The sequence below is a fragment of the Leptodactylus fuscus genome, chromosome 7 (assembly GCF_031893055.1).
Source record: "Leptodactylus fuscus isolate aLepFus1 chromosome 7, aLepFus1.hap2, whole genome shotgun sequence".
Lineage (NCBI taxonomy): Eukaryota > Metazoa > Chordata > Amphibia > Anura > Leptodactylidae > Leptodactylus > Leptodactylus fuscus.
In genome coordinates this window covers 64,974,435-64,990,683 of record NC_134271.1, presented here as the reverse complement: position 1 = coordinate 64,990,683, position 16,249 = coordinate 64,974,435, and the positions used below count along the sequence as shown (strand labels likewise).

General features: G+C 43.4%; 1 protein-coding gene across 1 annotated transcript in view; it reads left to right on the top strand.

Annotated features, from left to right (window-relative positions):
- The first annotated feature begins 2,481 nt into the window (after window positions 1-2,481).
- Window positions 2,482-16,249, top strand: part of CHST8 (carbohydrate sulfotransferase 8) — a 418,110-nt gene continuing 404,342 nt past the window's right edge. Inside the window, exon 1 of the mRNA XM_075282045.1 lies at window positions 2,482-2,813. The gene's annotated coding sequence lies outside the window, so the exon portion shown is untranslated. The remainder of the gene's footprint in view (window positions 2,814-16,249) is intronic.

The window sequence follows — 16,249 nt, the reverse complement described above, 5'->3', positions numbered from 1 at the left end:
GAATTCCAACTATGCCGGAATCAGTGTAAGGCTAAGGCCCCACAGGACGATCCGCAGCTCTAAAGCACTGCAGGAAAAACCATGGCGGGAATGCAACGCGGTTTTTTCCACAGCACTTTAAACAGAAAGTTTGTGGAGTTTTCCTCCACAACTTTGTTACAATTATATCTACAGGGAAGCCGCTGGCATTTCCGTAGATATAATTTACATGCTGTGATTTCCAAAACTGTGCCGTTTTTGGAAACCGCAGCATGTCCGCGCTGTGGTTTTTAGCGCAAAGTGGGCATGGGATTCGCAAGAATCCCATCTACTTTGCAGATACTGTAAAACGCCATGATTTTTCCCGGGGCCCCGGCCTCAAAGTGCCTATTCACATATGGTAAGAATAGATAGGAGAAGAATAATTTAGGATATTTTCAATAGTAAAGTGCCCCAGTTAGGGGGTGACCATCAGTCTAATCACTGATACAATAAGGTGTTTTATTCAATCCTATGGCCACACATGTATAAAGTCCAGCACCTAGCCATGTAGTCGTCTTTACAAATATTAGTGAAAGAATGGCTCATTCTAGAGAGCTCAGTGAATTCCACCATGGTACTGTAATGGGATGTCACTGCTGCAACCAGTCAATTTGTCAAATGTCTTTCTTCCTAGATATTCCAATATCTACAAATAGTGATATAATTAAAAGTGGAAACATTTAGGAATTACAGCATCTCAACCATGATGTGGCAGACCATGGAAAGGTATTGAGTGAGGTCACTAAGCACTGAGATACATAGTACATAAAAGTAACCAGTGCTGTGCAGGGTTCCAATGCTCCTCTGGCATTAACATCAGCAAAAATCTGTGCACTAGGATGGGATGGCATGGGGTTCTGTGGTACAGCATCAGCAGGCAAGATGTATTACATAACCAACTCCAATGGCAAGAATCAGATGGAGTGGTGTAAAGCAGGTGCATTAAAGAGCAGAGGTAATGTGTTCTGTGGAGCAATAAATCACACTTCTCTATCTGGCACTCTGATGGACGAGTCTGAGTTTGGTGAATGTTACTTGCATGACTGCATTTGCCAACTGTAAGTTCGATGGACGAGGGAAAATGGTCTAAACCCCTTAGGTCCAGTGAATGGAATCTTAATGCTTTAGCATAGCTAGACATTTTCGGCATGATACTCCATCTTTGTGAGAACAATTGGGTGAGGGGGAGGGAGGAAGAATCTTTTCTGATCCAGGATGGCTTTACCCCAGTGCACAAAGCAAGATCCAAAGAGGCAGGGTTGGGGGAATTTGGTGTGGGAGAACTTGACAGGCGAAAATAAAGCCTTGAACACAACTCCACGGAACACCTTTGCGGTGAACTACAAAAGATATTTTGAGCCAAACCCATGAGTATCTGACTGCAAAAATGGTGTTTTGGATGAATGGGCACAAAAATCCCACAGACACGCTGAAATTTGTAGAACGCCTCTGCAGAGGGATGGAAGCTGTTTTAGCTGCCAATGAAGGGATCAAGTCCATATTAATACCTATGGATTTAGAATAGGATGTCATAAAGCTGCTGAAGGTGTAATGTGTCCATATAGTGTACAGTATGTGCCTACAGCCCTGTATGTTGGTCACAGACTATGTTTAGGAATTCTTTCTAATCACTTGGCACTATTGTGTCCCTGGTCAGTCTCTAAGCTCAAGGCTATCTGTCAAAGCAGATCTTCAACTTACCTGCTCCACATAGGAGCATCAATCTAAATGACAGCAACTCATTTACTCACTGGGGGTCAAATCAAGGACTTTCTCTTCATCCGAGCAAGGGTCCCCTGAAAATATATGTATTTTTATTTACTATAGGTCATATAGCGCCTTCCTACTCCGCAAGGCCGTACTGTAATTGTCATCAGTATGTGGGGCTTGTGACGAATTCCTCACACACAATGGGCTATTCCATGGGCAATTGGATATAACACTGTTCATCCTGATCTACCTGATACTGCAGCTACACTAAAGCCTGACTGGTTGGGAACCATGCACTTTAATGTGACATTATCTGAGTCTTTATGACTTTTGAAAAATCTTTTGCCAAAAAATATTTGTCTAATGTGCTTGAGAAAATTTTTTCATGGATATCCTGACTCTGAAAAGCTGAGAAACGCTGTTCTAGGAGTTTGCCATTATAGCCTGCTCTAAGTCTGTAGAAAAACTGCATTGACTTGGAACCAGTTACACTCTATGTATAATTAATTCTATTTCAGGGAAAATCACCTCACACTAACATAGTGAATTGCTGTGATCCAGTATAAAGGAGAAGGCTGCATGTCCCTAGCGCTTCCCTCAGAGCAGCAATGCCAGGCTTTGACTCACAGTATACACAGTGGCAGCTAGAGGGCGCTGTAGGGCAAGCCAGAGCTGTTGGCAGGGACGTGCACAGTGTCAGAGCCTGGGTGAGATGCGCGTTCTCGACGCCTCAGCTCATCCTTCCTCGTGTAGCCGGCAGGAACCGGGCAGTGTATGTTCTGTCCTGCAGAGCAGACACCCTCAGAGCTCAATATACAGGAGGAGCCCCCTGCCCTGGCATAGCCAGGCTGCTGCCACTTGTCACAACTTCATTGCTTTCTAGCAGGAGGGGAGCGCGGAGCTGCACCTTGTTACCTGCTGAGGGGAGTACCCTACACAGGATGCCACAGCAGCTGCAAGACCCCCTGTAACAGCGAGGACTGGGCACCACACACAGCTGGATGTGACTGCTGAGAGTCTGCTAGCATCCACAGAGTGTGAGTGGGCACTACCACCGGACTGTCGTGCCAACCTTGCACCAGGTGGGTCCATGCATGAAACATCTAGCTATGGGCATTGCCTAAAGTACGAGTGTTGTGTGCACTTCTCTAGCACCCTCCTATGCCCACCTGTCTGTGCCCGGGAACTTTGTGCTGGGCACTGGAGTAGTCAGTGACTGGCTCAGGTGTCAGGACATGGCTCCTCGGCACTCCAGCACCTTACTAGTATTCTGCTGGGAAAAGTTAGTAATGACAAGCAGCTGATTCCTGGCTTGTATGTACTGGGTTGTGGGATCTCTTTATATAGAGTAAAGCATGGGGCTGGCACGTGTGCCAATGACATTGCTGCCAGTACAGAGTGACAACCTTGTCTGTACATCTTCTGAATACTTCTCCATCTAGTTTCAGGAATATCTGGTTGTTACACTGTAGGATTAGGATTAGTTTAGAGACTGTTCCTAACTCTTTATACTCTACTGTAAATCTATATATCTTATAATTCTACATATATTATCGTCTCCCACTACATATACTAACTACATGTTAGATCAATGGGGGTTTATGCAGCTTGGAGATTTCATGATTTTATTTATGTGGACTGACCAACATGTGTCCCAGAGAGATAAGGGACACGCAGGACTGTCCTATTCTCGGGGAGCCCCCTCCCCAGTCTACCTTAACATGTGTTATCTAGGATTAGATATGTTGCAGCTTCCTCTCTTACTTGAATAAAAGTTTTACAGCCCGGACCTCATGCCACTATAATGGTGACTTTTCCAAGTATTGCTCAGACTATATAATTGGTGATGACCAATCCCAAATAGAGAGTAGGTGGTATTACTAAGTGGCACAGACCTTACCATTCTGGGGACCCCCATCTATAGGGCTTGTCAGAAGATATTTTAAAGGAAACTTCCTGTATTTAAACAGTTTTTCAGTCACGGTCTATTCTCAGGGCTACGAGTGGCCATATAACCTTTTATCATAGCTATTATTGGAGTATAGATGTATGGGCATGTTTAATTATGTAAATGAAGGCTATAAAGTATGCCATTTCCATGGAGCCCAGTAGTTCGGTAGCTTAGGGCAATGCCCGGAAATGTCGTTTTGCTGGCCTGGCTGAGATGTATAATGTGTCCAGTAAGTCATAAAATGTTACAGGGCACTAAATCAAAGTGTCTTGTTGAGAGATCAATATATTAGGCTAAGTTCACATCTGTGATGCATTTCTGTGTTCTTGTTCCATTATAGGAACAGGAAAATGGTAATTGCAATCCCTTACATGGCATAAGAGGGACCCCATTAACTGTAGTGGGGTCTGTCAGTTACCCATCATTTTGTTGGATGAAAAAGTCCTGCACAAAATTTTAAACAGACTCTGTGACAGAGACTGTAAATGGGTTCCCAGAGGCAGATGTGAACATACCCTTACTGGACGAACACCATGTTCTGGTTTCTTTATCATGCTACAGTATTTTAAACAGCATTTCTCCCCCTAAAACTAATATATCCCTCCTTTATCAAGTTGTTAATATATCTATTTAGTTCTGAGTCTATTTACAGCTTCTTTTTAAGTCTTTTCTGAACGGCATATTTTCTTAGTTGTATTGCAGTATGGGTTTTATGTCACACTGAAAGTTGTCACCCAGCTTTTCTAGGAACAGACAAATCAAGGGAGTAGTTAAACAGAACTGATAGCAGCTTGACAGCAGAGGACACTCATGGACTTTATTTACTGGTGATTGTATACTTCTTATTCTGCGTGCATATTTTCTTTTAATATCTATACCATTACCCCACCCTTCGGCATATTGCCAGCTATTACAGATCTGTGCTTTCTGCAAGGACCAAAGTTCAATTTAATCAATGTCAGAAAATAGGTTTTTTAATTAAAAACGGAACAATCATTGCATTTCGAGGGGGTTTCCATTTTGTCTCTATGCTTTCTTATGGGTCTGAGCTGACGCTATTTAATTAAACAGAAGTACACCGCAGCTTTATAAGCCCCATAGATGTCTGGATAAAGTTTATAAAGCTGGATCCCCCTCGAGGCAGAAGCAGTAAACTTTTCTCCAACTCCAAGGACCTCATATAACTCTGCTGCTTGTTTGTTTATTATACCTGGATCTATAGGGAGTTGTGTTTTTAATCCCATAGCCGCAAGCTGTGTACTGTGCAAAACCAATGAGTTCTGTCTCTGCGGCCAAGGTCCGACATTCCCTTCCACCCTCCCCATCTCTTTGCTGTAATACACCGTGAAATATGATAGATTTTTATTTGATCATGATAGTACAGATTACAAGTCGTAGACACTGGAGTCAGGTGTGAATTCCCTGCTGGAAATGATACAGTTTTAATGAATGGCTTGATGACACCTGCTATCTAGAAGCCAGCATCGCGGAAGACTGGCAGATTAGAGAGATCTTCTGCTAACTGAGCCAATAAATAGTCAGCTCTTGTGCCTAGTTTAAGGCATGGTCCTTGGGCAGTACTAGCAGCAGGTGAACTTCTAACCCATTGCAATGAGATTTCTACAAATCTCATCCACATGCTGGGACTATAACCTGCAGTGCAAAGTGACCTGCACCAATTATTGCTATGGATTTTACCCATGACTGTTAACCTTTCCGTGGCGGGATTCTTGCAGGTGTGCTGAAGCAAACACCATCTGATTTTTGTCAGCTTTTGCCAAGGTGGGGATCAATAAATTTAGCAGCTTCTCTGTCTTATTTGGTTGTAGTCTAAGGCCACACATTGTGAAAAAGCAGCTTTTTTGTTGCTGATTTTACTACGGTTTTTTGAGCCAAAGCCAAGAATGGCTTCAAAAGGAAAGGGAAATATATAGGAAGTTCTTATACGTGTCTTTTCTGCTACTTCCACCTCTGGCCTTGGCTGATAAAAACTCATCAAAATCCGCAACAGAGGTTTAATGTCAATACAAATATGTTACTATACTATAGTTTTGAAGATTTCTAATATAACATTGGCAGATTTATGGAACTGTATTAAAGAACATAAGTACTTGTTCATAGCAACCCGGGATTTAGCTCCCGTTTCTTGTTGCATGCTTGAAAAATGGAAGCTGTACTTGTATTTGGTTGTTATGGATAACAAATGTAGTCACCTGCAACAATGTCTCCATTTCTAATGTCTCCATTCCTCATCATTTTCAATTTTGCTTAATGTTAACATTCTTGTTCACATCTAAAAAGTTAGTCCTTCTCTATCTGTGCTCACAGCTGAGAGTTTGTTACAATGGTACCCAGGCTGGGTGCTGCAATTTTTGTACTTCAAAAAAAACAAAGTAGTCAGGTAAAGTCCATGGCAAATGTTGTGGTTTCAGAGCAAAATTTGCATGATTTCACCCCAATCCACATACATTGTACTTTAAAATGTGCACAATCCTTTCAGAAAACCTAAAAGTCCACAACGTCTTTTCCTCTGTTACTTTTAAATCTGTTACCTTTTGGAAAAAACAATTGAGCTTCTGCGCCTGTGCTGAACTCTATGACAGCTCATAGCTGTTGTAGATTTCAGGGATCATTTAAAAGGTTTGTCTGAGGAGAAGTAATTTTATTTACCTGCTTCCGTGGATTGATGATGATGGACCCAGGGGTTCTGATGACATCACAACCAATGGGTCATGTGATCTGAAGTAGCTCTCCACCCCCTCCCCTGATCTCAAAAGTAATTAATTACTTTTGCTATCTCGGCTGGCTTTACTATAGCAAAGCCATGATTTGGTGGTTTGATTACCTGCGAAATCGGGAAAGGAGGGGCTGGAGTGCTGTCTCATCATATGACCTGGGGTCGTGATTTGTCCGGAACCATAATCAGTGAACCCTGGGAACAGGTAAAAAAAAAATAATTAAAAAAAATATATATATATAGGTATATATACCTACTACCCGGACAACCCGTTAGTAAACTGGCATAAATGATAATAAATCTAGTGTGCTGCCCATGGCATGCCCCCATCTATAAAAGAAGTGTGTTGGGTGCAAAACCCAGTTTGTTGTCTTGTGGCTGCAGCGGGCTCTTCTAACAGAAGTGCGCCCATGGGCCACCACCTTGCGCCCTGCTGACCCCCTTGCCTTCCTCACCCCTGGCCCCCCACTTTTTTCCCTACTTGCTCCAACTTTCCCTTGCTCTGTTCTCCCTCCCTAACTCGTGGCCCTGGGCCCCCTTTCCACTCCACCCCGTGCCCCCTTTTCTCCCCCTACAAACACCACCACCACCACCATGTGCCCTGTTTTTATCCTCTCTACCCACTCCCTTTGTACCCGAGGCTGTGTCCACGGTGGAAAATGCATGTGTGAGGCCTGTGATAATCACAGACCTTGCTCCCTGCTCATTTGCAGATGGTGTGCTTTCTAAATTGCCTATAGTTTGTAAAGTCTTTGGGGCCGTGAAATTTTTTTTTTAATGCACCCATAGACTTTAGTGGAGCTCTTTGAAAATACAGCATCATGTTTCTGTTTTTTTTTCCCACAGAGGTCTACATGCCGTCCGTGATTATCACAGATCTGACATGTCTGCAAAACACAGATGTGTGAATAAGGCCCAATTGTTTTCAATCCATTTGTCTGTAGATGAGACAGGGAGGCCAGAGATGATGACCTTCTAGTCTTTGTCTTCCACAATCTACGGTCATTGTTTGGTCACTGATTTTCATCAGCGATTGTGTGCCAAAACCAGAAGCAGGTTAAAACACAGAACAGTTACAAATGTTTCTATTGTACCTGATCTCTGTGTAGTTTCCACTCCTAATTTTGGCTCATAATCACTGAACAAAATCACTGACCCAACACTGAACAAAATCACTGACCCAACACTGACCATGTGAAAGCAGCCTAAGGGTAAGTTCACACAGAGTTTTTTGACGCGGAATCTGGCTCAAAATCCACTGCTAAAACTTGCTCCTATTGACTTCAATGGGAGCCGCTCGCTTCTTTTTTCCGTTACTTGTAGTGGTAAAAAGAAGCAACATGACCATTCTTACCACGGATTCTGCGGCTGAATCCGCTCCGGACGACGTGACACTCCCCTCCTGACTAGGCCCATTCATATGAACTTACCTAAAGGGAGCCATCACACAGAGTTACGCTGTGTTCATTCTGAAACGAAAACACGTTCAGAATGAGCGCGTAAAAAACAGATCCCATTGACTTGAATGGGAGCTGGCATACGAGCGCTACCCATTGAAATAAATAGGAGGCTTTTTTTCCCTATTGCTTTCAATGTGACACGCGCGTAATACATTGAAAGCAATAGGGGAAAAAGCCTCCCATTGATTTCAATGGGTAGTGCTCGTATGCCGGCACCCATTCAAGTCAATGGGATCTGGTTTTTACGCGCCCATTCTGAACGTGTTTTCGGTTCAGAATGAGCGGAGCGTAACTCCGTGTGAAGGCTCCCTAAGGTAGTGCATGCTGATAGTTTTTCAACACTGACCATAGTTTTGTGTGCATAGATAGTTGTGTGCATTACAATATGCACTGGTGTGTGTGTTTGTATGGTGGTGGAAGTTGCCTCTTTCAACAGTAGAAGTCTTAGGCCAAGGCCTCAGGTGTTGTAAATGCCGCAGTTGGGCTGTGGTGGAAATGCCACAGCAGAAACAACCATGTTTTACAATCCCTGCAAAGTGGATGAGATTGCAGTGAATCCCATCTACAAATTGCAGAATAATACGTATAGAGGAAATCTCTGCGGACTTTCTGTGAAAAGCGCTGCGAGAAAAACCACACTGTGTGTCCGCCACAGTTTTTCCCACAGTGCTTTTTTGCTGAGACCTGCTACGTGGGGCCTTAGCCTTATGCCCGGTTCACACATGCTGATGTGTTCCGTCCATAAGGGTCCGCAAGAGGACCCCTACGGATGGAACACAAGCGTAACTGCAAGCGCTGTGCAGTTCAAGCACATGGACCCCATTATAGTCTATGGGGCCCGTGCGCTTGAACTGCACAGCGCTTGCAGTTGCGCTTGTGTTCCTTCCGTAGTGGTCCTCTTGCGGACCCTTACGGATGGAACACATCAGCATATGTGAACCAAGCCTAAAGTGTGTAACTAACGTGGAGTCCCACCTCAAGATAGGCCTACGTACTGTTACATGTATGTGTTTATACCCTTAGCATTTCTGTGCATTGTGACAGTAAAGTGTTTGCTATGAAAGGTTCACATGACTCATGACTGTATATTTTGTATGCGACTGTTACTTGTTATTAATTGGTGTTGCTGAGTCATTGCGCTGTTTCTTCTTCTGTAACTTTCTTGGTGAGAGGCTGTGCAGTGGTTCCCATAAGTTGAAACTGTTCCACAAATTGGCTGTGACGCCAGTGGCTTCTTTTCATGCTCGCTGAAGTGTAGACTATGCCTTACTGCCATGTATTTGGAGTTTTCCGCGCTTCTCCCAAGTATGGTCCAGAACTTTAGTGCATTCAGTGTAGTTGTCCATCAGTTCAGGGGAACCTTTTTATCCTGCAGAAGCCAGCTGCGTAAGTAAAAGCAAAAACCTGAATTAACAGAATCCATGAGAGCTAAGCACAACCACTTTACGAAACGGAACAGGCTGCTGTGGGACTGCGACACCTACGCTGTCTGAAAAAGACTAGAGATGAGCGAACACTAAAATGTTCGAGGTTCGAAATTCGATTCGAACAGCCGCTCACTGTTCGAGTGTTCGAATGGGTTTCGAACCCCATTATAGTCTATGGGGAACATAAACTCGTTAAGGGGGAAACCCAAATTCGTGTCTGGAGGGTCACCAAGTCCACTATGACACCCCAGGAAATGATACCAACACCCTGGAATGACACTGGGACAGCAGGGGAAGCATGTCTGGGGGCATAAAAGTCACTTTATTTCATGGAAATCCCTGTCAGTTTGCGATTTTCGCAAGCTAACTTTTCCCCATAGAAATGCATTGGCCAGTGCTGATTGGCCAGAGTACGGAACTCGACCAATCAGTGCTGGCTCTGCTGGAGGAGGCGGAGTCTAAGATCGCTCCACACCAGTCTCCATTCAGGTCCGACCTTAGACTCCGCCTCCTCCGGCAGAGCCAGCGCTGATTGGCCGAAGGCTGGCCAATGCATTCCTATGCGAATGCAGAGACTTAGCAGTGCTGAGTCAGTTTTGCTCAACTACACATCTGATGCACACTCGGCACTGCTACATCAGATGTAGCAATCTGATGTAGCAGAGCCGAGGGTGCACTAGAACCCCTGTGCAAACTCAGTTCACGCTAATAGAATGCATTGGCCAGCGCTGATTGGCCAATGCATTCTATTAGCCCGATGAAGTAGAGCTGAATGTGTGTGCTAAGCACACACATTCAGCACTACTTCATCACGCCAATACAATGCATTAGCCAGTGCTGATTGGCCAGAGTACGGAATTCGGCCAATCAGCGCTGGCTCTGCTGGAGGAGGCGGAGTCTAAGGTCGGACCTGAATGGAGACTGGTGTGGAGCGATCTTAGACTCCGCCTCCTCCAGCAGAGCCAGCGCTGATTGGCCGAATTCCGTACTCTGCTTAGCACACACATTCAGCTCTACTTCATCGGGCTAATAGAATGCATTGGCCAATCAGCGCTGGCCAATGCATTCTATTAGCTTGATGAAGCAGAGTGTGCACAAGGGTTCAAGCGCACCCTCGGCTCTGATGTAGCAGAGCCGAGGGTGCACAAGGGTTCAAGTGCACCCTCGGCTCTCCTACATCAGAGCCGAGGGTGCGCTTGAACCCTTGTGCAGCCTCGGCTCTGCTACATCAGAGCCGAGGGTGCGCTTGAACCCTTGTGCACACTCTGCTTCATCAAGCTAATAGAATGCATTGGCCAGCACTGATTGGCCAGAGTATGGAATTCGGCCAATCAGCGCTGGCCAATGCATCCCTATGGGAAAAAGTTTATCTCACAAAAATCATAATTACACACTCGATAGAGCCCCAAAAAGTTATTTTTAATAACATTCCCCCCTAAATAAAGGTTATCCCTGCCTGTACAGCTATCCCTGTCTCATAGTCACAAAGTTCACATTCTCATATGACCCGGATTTGAAATCCACTATTCGTCTAAAATGGAGGTCACCTGATTTCGGCAGCCAATGACTTTTTCCAATTTTTTTCAATGCCCCCGGTGTCGTAGTTCCTGTCCCACCTCCCCTGCGCTGTTATTGGTGCAAAAAAGGCGCCAGGGAAGGTGGGAGGGGAATCGAATTTTGGCGTACTTTACCACGCGGTGTTCGATTCGATTCGAACATGGCGAACACCCTGATATCCGATCGAACATGTGTTCGATAGAACACTGTTCGCTCATCTCTAAAAAAGACCACTAACACAATAAGGGTATGTTCAGAGTTTTTTTTTATAGGCTGATTTTGAGGCGGAATCCATGAAAAGGCGCAACAAAAACGGAATTATGTAAAAATAATTAAGTATGTTCACACAGCAGAATTTGCATTTGGCGTGTGAACATTCCACACGGTTAGCTGCGACGGGATGCCAGTGCAGTGCATCGGCATTCCGCTCCGGATTAGGCCCAAATGAATGGGCCTAATCAGGAGGGAAGCATGCACCACGGACGTCGCGGCTGATTCAGCCATGGAATCCGCAGCAGGAAGGGTCATCACTAGCTAGCAGAAAAAAAGAAGCAAACAGCTCCCACTGAAGTCAATGGGAGCCGGTTTTGGCAGCGGATTTTGAGGTGGATTCCGCGTAAAACTCTGCTGCCAAAAAACTCAGTGTGAACTGACCCTAAGGCTGGGTTCACACTGGGTTTTTTGAGTTGGATTTTGACGCGGAATCCTCCTCAGAATCCATCTCCTATTGAATTCAATCGGTTTATTTTTCCCTGCCCTTTCTTGACATGAATTCCGTGGCTGAATCACTCGCGGATTTCCACAGCGAGACATTCCCTCCTGACTAGGCCTAATCCGGTGCGGAATGCTGCGACTGGATGCCGGTGCCCTGTATGCATCGGCATATACAAATCAATATGCCATAAATGTTTGAAACTGGGTATCTACCACCACAAAAAATAATTTTCAACCTCTCGTATGCTGTAGGCCCTCGTGGGTGACTTATTGCATTACATTGCTAGTTTAAAAATGAAAACTTGCTGGGAAGATATTCAACTTTTACTCCATATGCAAATGAGCTGTTTGATGCACTGCTCATTTGCATATGCGATAAAAGTTGAATTTCTCAGCAGCAAGATTGTACTATGGCCCAAATAAGGTCGGTTTACTCTACCACTAACTGGCCCAACATATAAGTGGTTGCCGCTTATGCCCCACATTTCAGAAAAGAAGCATTTTTGGGGAAAAGCGTGGTATTTTACAGTGCCAGCCTAGTGATTGAGATTCTGGCTAAACATATCCACACACTGCAGAGAAAAAACTGCTGCAGAAAAGCTGTGTTTACAAAAATACAGCAAAACACAATGAAAAGCATTTCCACTGCATCTTTTCCTGCAGCGTTTTTTAGCTTTGTTTCACCTAAAAAGCGGTTTTGGTGATGATAGACTCTCTTTACAGCAGACATTGAGGTAGAGTTCTCAAAATTTGTAGCAGTTGCCTATGGCATCGGATAAGATTCAGCCTCTTATTTTTCACTGTCAGTCTGGATAATAACGTAGCTACCTGATTGGTTACCATTGACAATAGCCTCAGGTTCGATAATTCTCTCCCATTGTTCAGAGAACACTGTCGTACTTGAGCCACATATCCATGAGCAGCTTTACATATGCAGGTGTTAAGTCGACAATTGGTTCTTCTGTGATGGAGGCTCAGATGGATTACTTGAATCTCTGGCTAATTCTTGGAGGGGCTTCTTTGAGTCTTAGATATACTTGTAGCAGGGGAAGGTGGGGGTGGAGGGGTTAAAGACGGTAGAACAAATCCCTTGGGAATTAAGTGTTTCACCAGGCAGACAATTAAAATCCATATCCCTGCACCTGATGCTGCGGCGTCTGACCTGTCTCTTCCTTGTTAGTCGTGTTTTCTCCTCATAGTAGAAAGTGCAGGAGTGAGCGTGAGATCACATGGCTGTCTTAATTATTTATAGGTGCACATCAATCAAGGAGTGCGGATAATTTATTTATACATCGCCAAGACAGTCTAACCGGGTACAGAGGATGCTGCTTCTTGATCCCTCACACTCCCAGCTACAAAGCCAAAGAAATCAACAGACAGGAAATAAACTGTTCACGTTTTTTGTTATTTAGCTTTTGTTTACTGGGAATATTTTTTTTCGCTCTTGTCTACACAAGTGCATTTTGGCTGTAATTCCTCTTCACATTTTTCTTTGGCCATACACTGGATTTGTTCCCTGCAGAGGCTGAAAGAAAGACTGGTTTTAGGTTATTGAATCCTTATTCACATGTGTATTGCATAGCCATATTAAGCTCTATATTTGATGGTCACAATATGGAGCGCATAAAAATCTGTTACATTTGCAACCAATGTCTCATTTGTATTGGTACCTAATTCCCTCCATGAAAGCCAAGAGGAGCGTTTCTAAAGCCTCTCGAGCTTATTTTCTTATAATCCGGACCCTTCTTTTTTTGGTTTTTTGCTCTGTCTGCAAGATTTATTATGTATTTGTGTCTATTTTTAAGGCTTATATACAAGGCTCATCACTTTGCCATCCTTAAAGTATGCCATTATCTGCCGTAACAGCACAGCGGATGTCGGCAAGGGGTTAATACTGTATATTACAAAGTATGTTGTCTTCACCTGCATTGTGCATCTATAAAAAAAAAAACCAGAAGCTTAGTTATGTTGTATTCCTCACGGAAAAGAGCAAACATATTTCAGACCATTATGAGGGTTGTTCATGTGGCCCTTTCTATCTGACACCGCCTACAGTTCAATAGGGACTGATAAATGACACACATGGGGTGTGTCATTTATCATGTTGTACTTGTTGACTGGTCTTCTTTAAAGGGGTTGTCCAGTTTCAGCAAATAAATGTTATTGTTTGTATGATGAAACTATATCCAGTTTGCTAATATACTTTCTGCATTGATTGTGCATGGTTGGTCATGTTATGTGACCGGCATACAGGTGCTGTGCACACGTGTGTAAATCACAAGACCATGGACTGTGCGTCACATGACCAAGGATGGAATTTTAGCTGAGTGAATGGCAGCAACAGGGATCTACAAATCCATAAGGAATTGATACAGAAAGTATATTGGGAACTTGTCCAACTTTTCATTATATAATAATAATATTAACAATCAATTAAAGTTTACTTGCTGTCCACTAACATTTCTTTTCCATGGCAATTTTACCCAATATTTTCCCATTTACTAAGTAAATCTGGCATGTAGTTTCCCTTTTCAAGTGCCTAATTTTACGTTTATTTATTTATATTAAAACTCATCTGCCACTGTGATATTTTTCTGTGCAAACCTTCTACAAGAGTACAGATGCCACTGATGTATTTCCTTTATTGGGGCTAGAGACCATAGATAATGTCTGCTAATGTCTTTGGTTTTTTAGATTACCTATCGATCATCCCACACCCTGCACAGTGATCATTAGATAAGGTAGACAGGATAGGTAAGTACATTAGATAGGTACTGCAGTTAATATGCTGCTATATCGCATATGCAGCACCAATATAACAGATGCATTAAGGCTGATTTCATATGACTACAGCCGTCGAAAACAGATGTTAGTCAGTTTTTGATGGCTACTTTGTATCCATGTGGTATCCGTTTTTATGGATCCCCTCATAGACTTCAGTCTATTGAGTAATTCATGAAAGTGGCCAAAGATAGGAGATAATCTATTTTTTGACGGACTGCTCACATAGTTCATTAAAAAATAAAAAAAAAATCTGTTACCTACACTAATACACAGTAACAATACGCTGTACAAGCAGGACTAGGCCTGAATGGTTCTTCTTTTACAAGAGCATTTCAGTTTGTTGATAGAAAAATTAACTTCTCAAAGTGATAAGAAATTAAAACGCAAAGTTCATTAGGAAGTCATGTAACTTGGCATCTGGGGTATATCCACAGCATAAATTGTCCGATAGGTGCAGATCCCACCTTTGCTCACTTGCTTTGATATTTCTGTAACACCCATAGATTGAATATGGACACATGGGTGTGGGTGTTTCGTGAACATAAGTACATCATAAATGTCTGAAGTGGGAATAATCTTTTAGGCCGGGCGAATAATATGTACAGCGGAAATTTAGCAATTTCTGTAACTGTTAGTTTTTCGCAGCATGTCGATTACACCTACGAGAATGCCCAAAGTTTCCCTATAGGTATATTTGAAAGAGGAAAACTCTGCCGACTTTCTGTGAAAAGCACTGCCATAAAAACCGCAATGCGGTCCTCCACACTTTTTCCTCCAGTATTTTTTTGATACGGCCTGCTTGTGGAAACGCATCTTTTCTGTTGTGGATTTTGCTGCAATTTTTGAGCCAAAGTCAGGAATGGCTTAAGAAGGAATGGAAAATATATAACTGAAGCTCTTAGATGTGTTAACCTGTACTGTTACTGTATGTTGCTCTGGGCATATAGTAAATGCTCAGCGCCGTAATAGCACAGCTTCTGTGCCAGCGGCAATTCTTCCCACTCTTTGCTGGGTCCAGTTGATGGAGTCAGAAGATCATGGCATCCAGGGAGTCTGGGGGAAAAACGGCCCCTTCCCTGTTGTCTGTTAGACCCTCCGCAATAGGGTTGCGGGTTCCGAGGGATTGCAATGGAAGCCTGGAGGCCATGCTGCTTATGCATAGTTCCAATAGGAAATACTGTGTGATGTTCTGCAATACTATAAGAATAACCCCTCACCTAGCTATGTGGACAGAAAAAGAAAAAAGTTATGAATTTTGGAAGACGGGGAGGGAAAATATGAAAAAAGTCACCGATCATCAATGTACAAACTATGCTGCATCATTAACGGGTTAAATGTACTCCTGACTTTCGCTCAACAAAAACACATCAAAAACTGCAGGAAAAATAGTAATTCATTATATGGTTCCTGACATCTACAATTTTCCCATGCTGTAGCTCCATGTGTTTCCAATTTCATATGGAGACTCACAGAGTTTTCCATAATTATATTCTACTACTTGCCACATATTGGAGGTTCCCTTCTCGAAAAGCATTGCTTCTGGAAGGGAATACAGCTCCTCACTGGAACACCTTATGGTAATACATAGAATGCTTACATCTCTGTAATACAGACCTTCTAAGGACTAGCTGCGTAGGCCGTTAGACTTGCAGTTGAGCTGGGATTTGCGGACGTTTTATGGCCAGCAAAACGCATCTGTATTCCTTTTGGGATTCCCTATAACTTTTGAAGAGAGATTTAAGCAGTGCTACAACTGGTATGGTAGCTCAGTGACACACCACCCTTGGGCGAGGATGCTGCTGTGTCTGCAAGCTATGTTTTTCAAGCATTGTGATGTGTTCAGATTTTTTCAATTTATTCCAAACACATTTAGTTTTGCTGTAACATG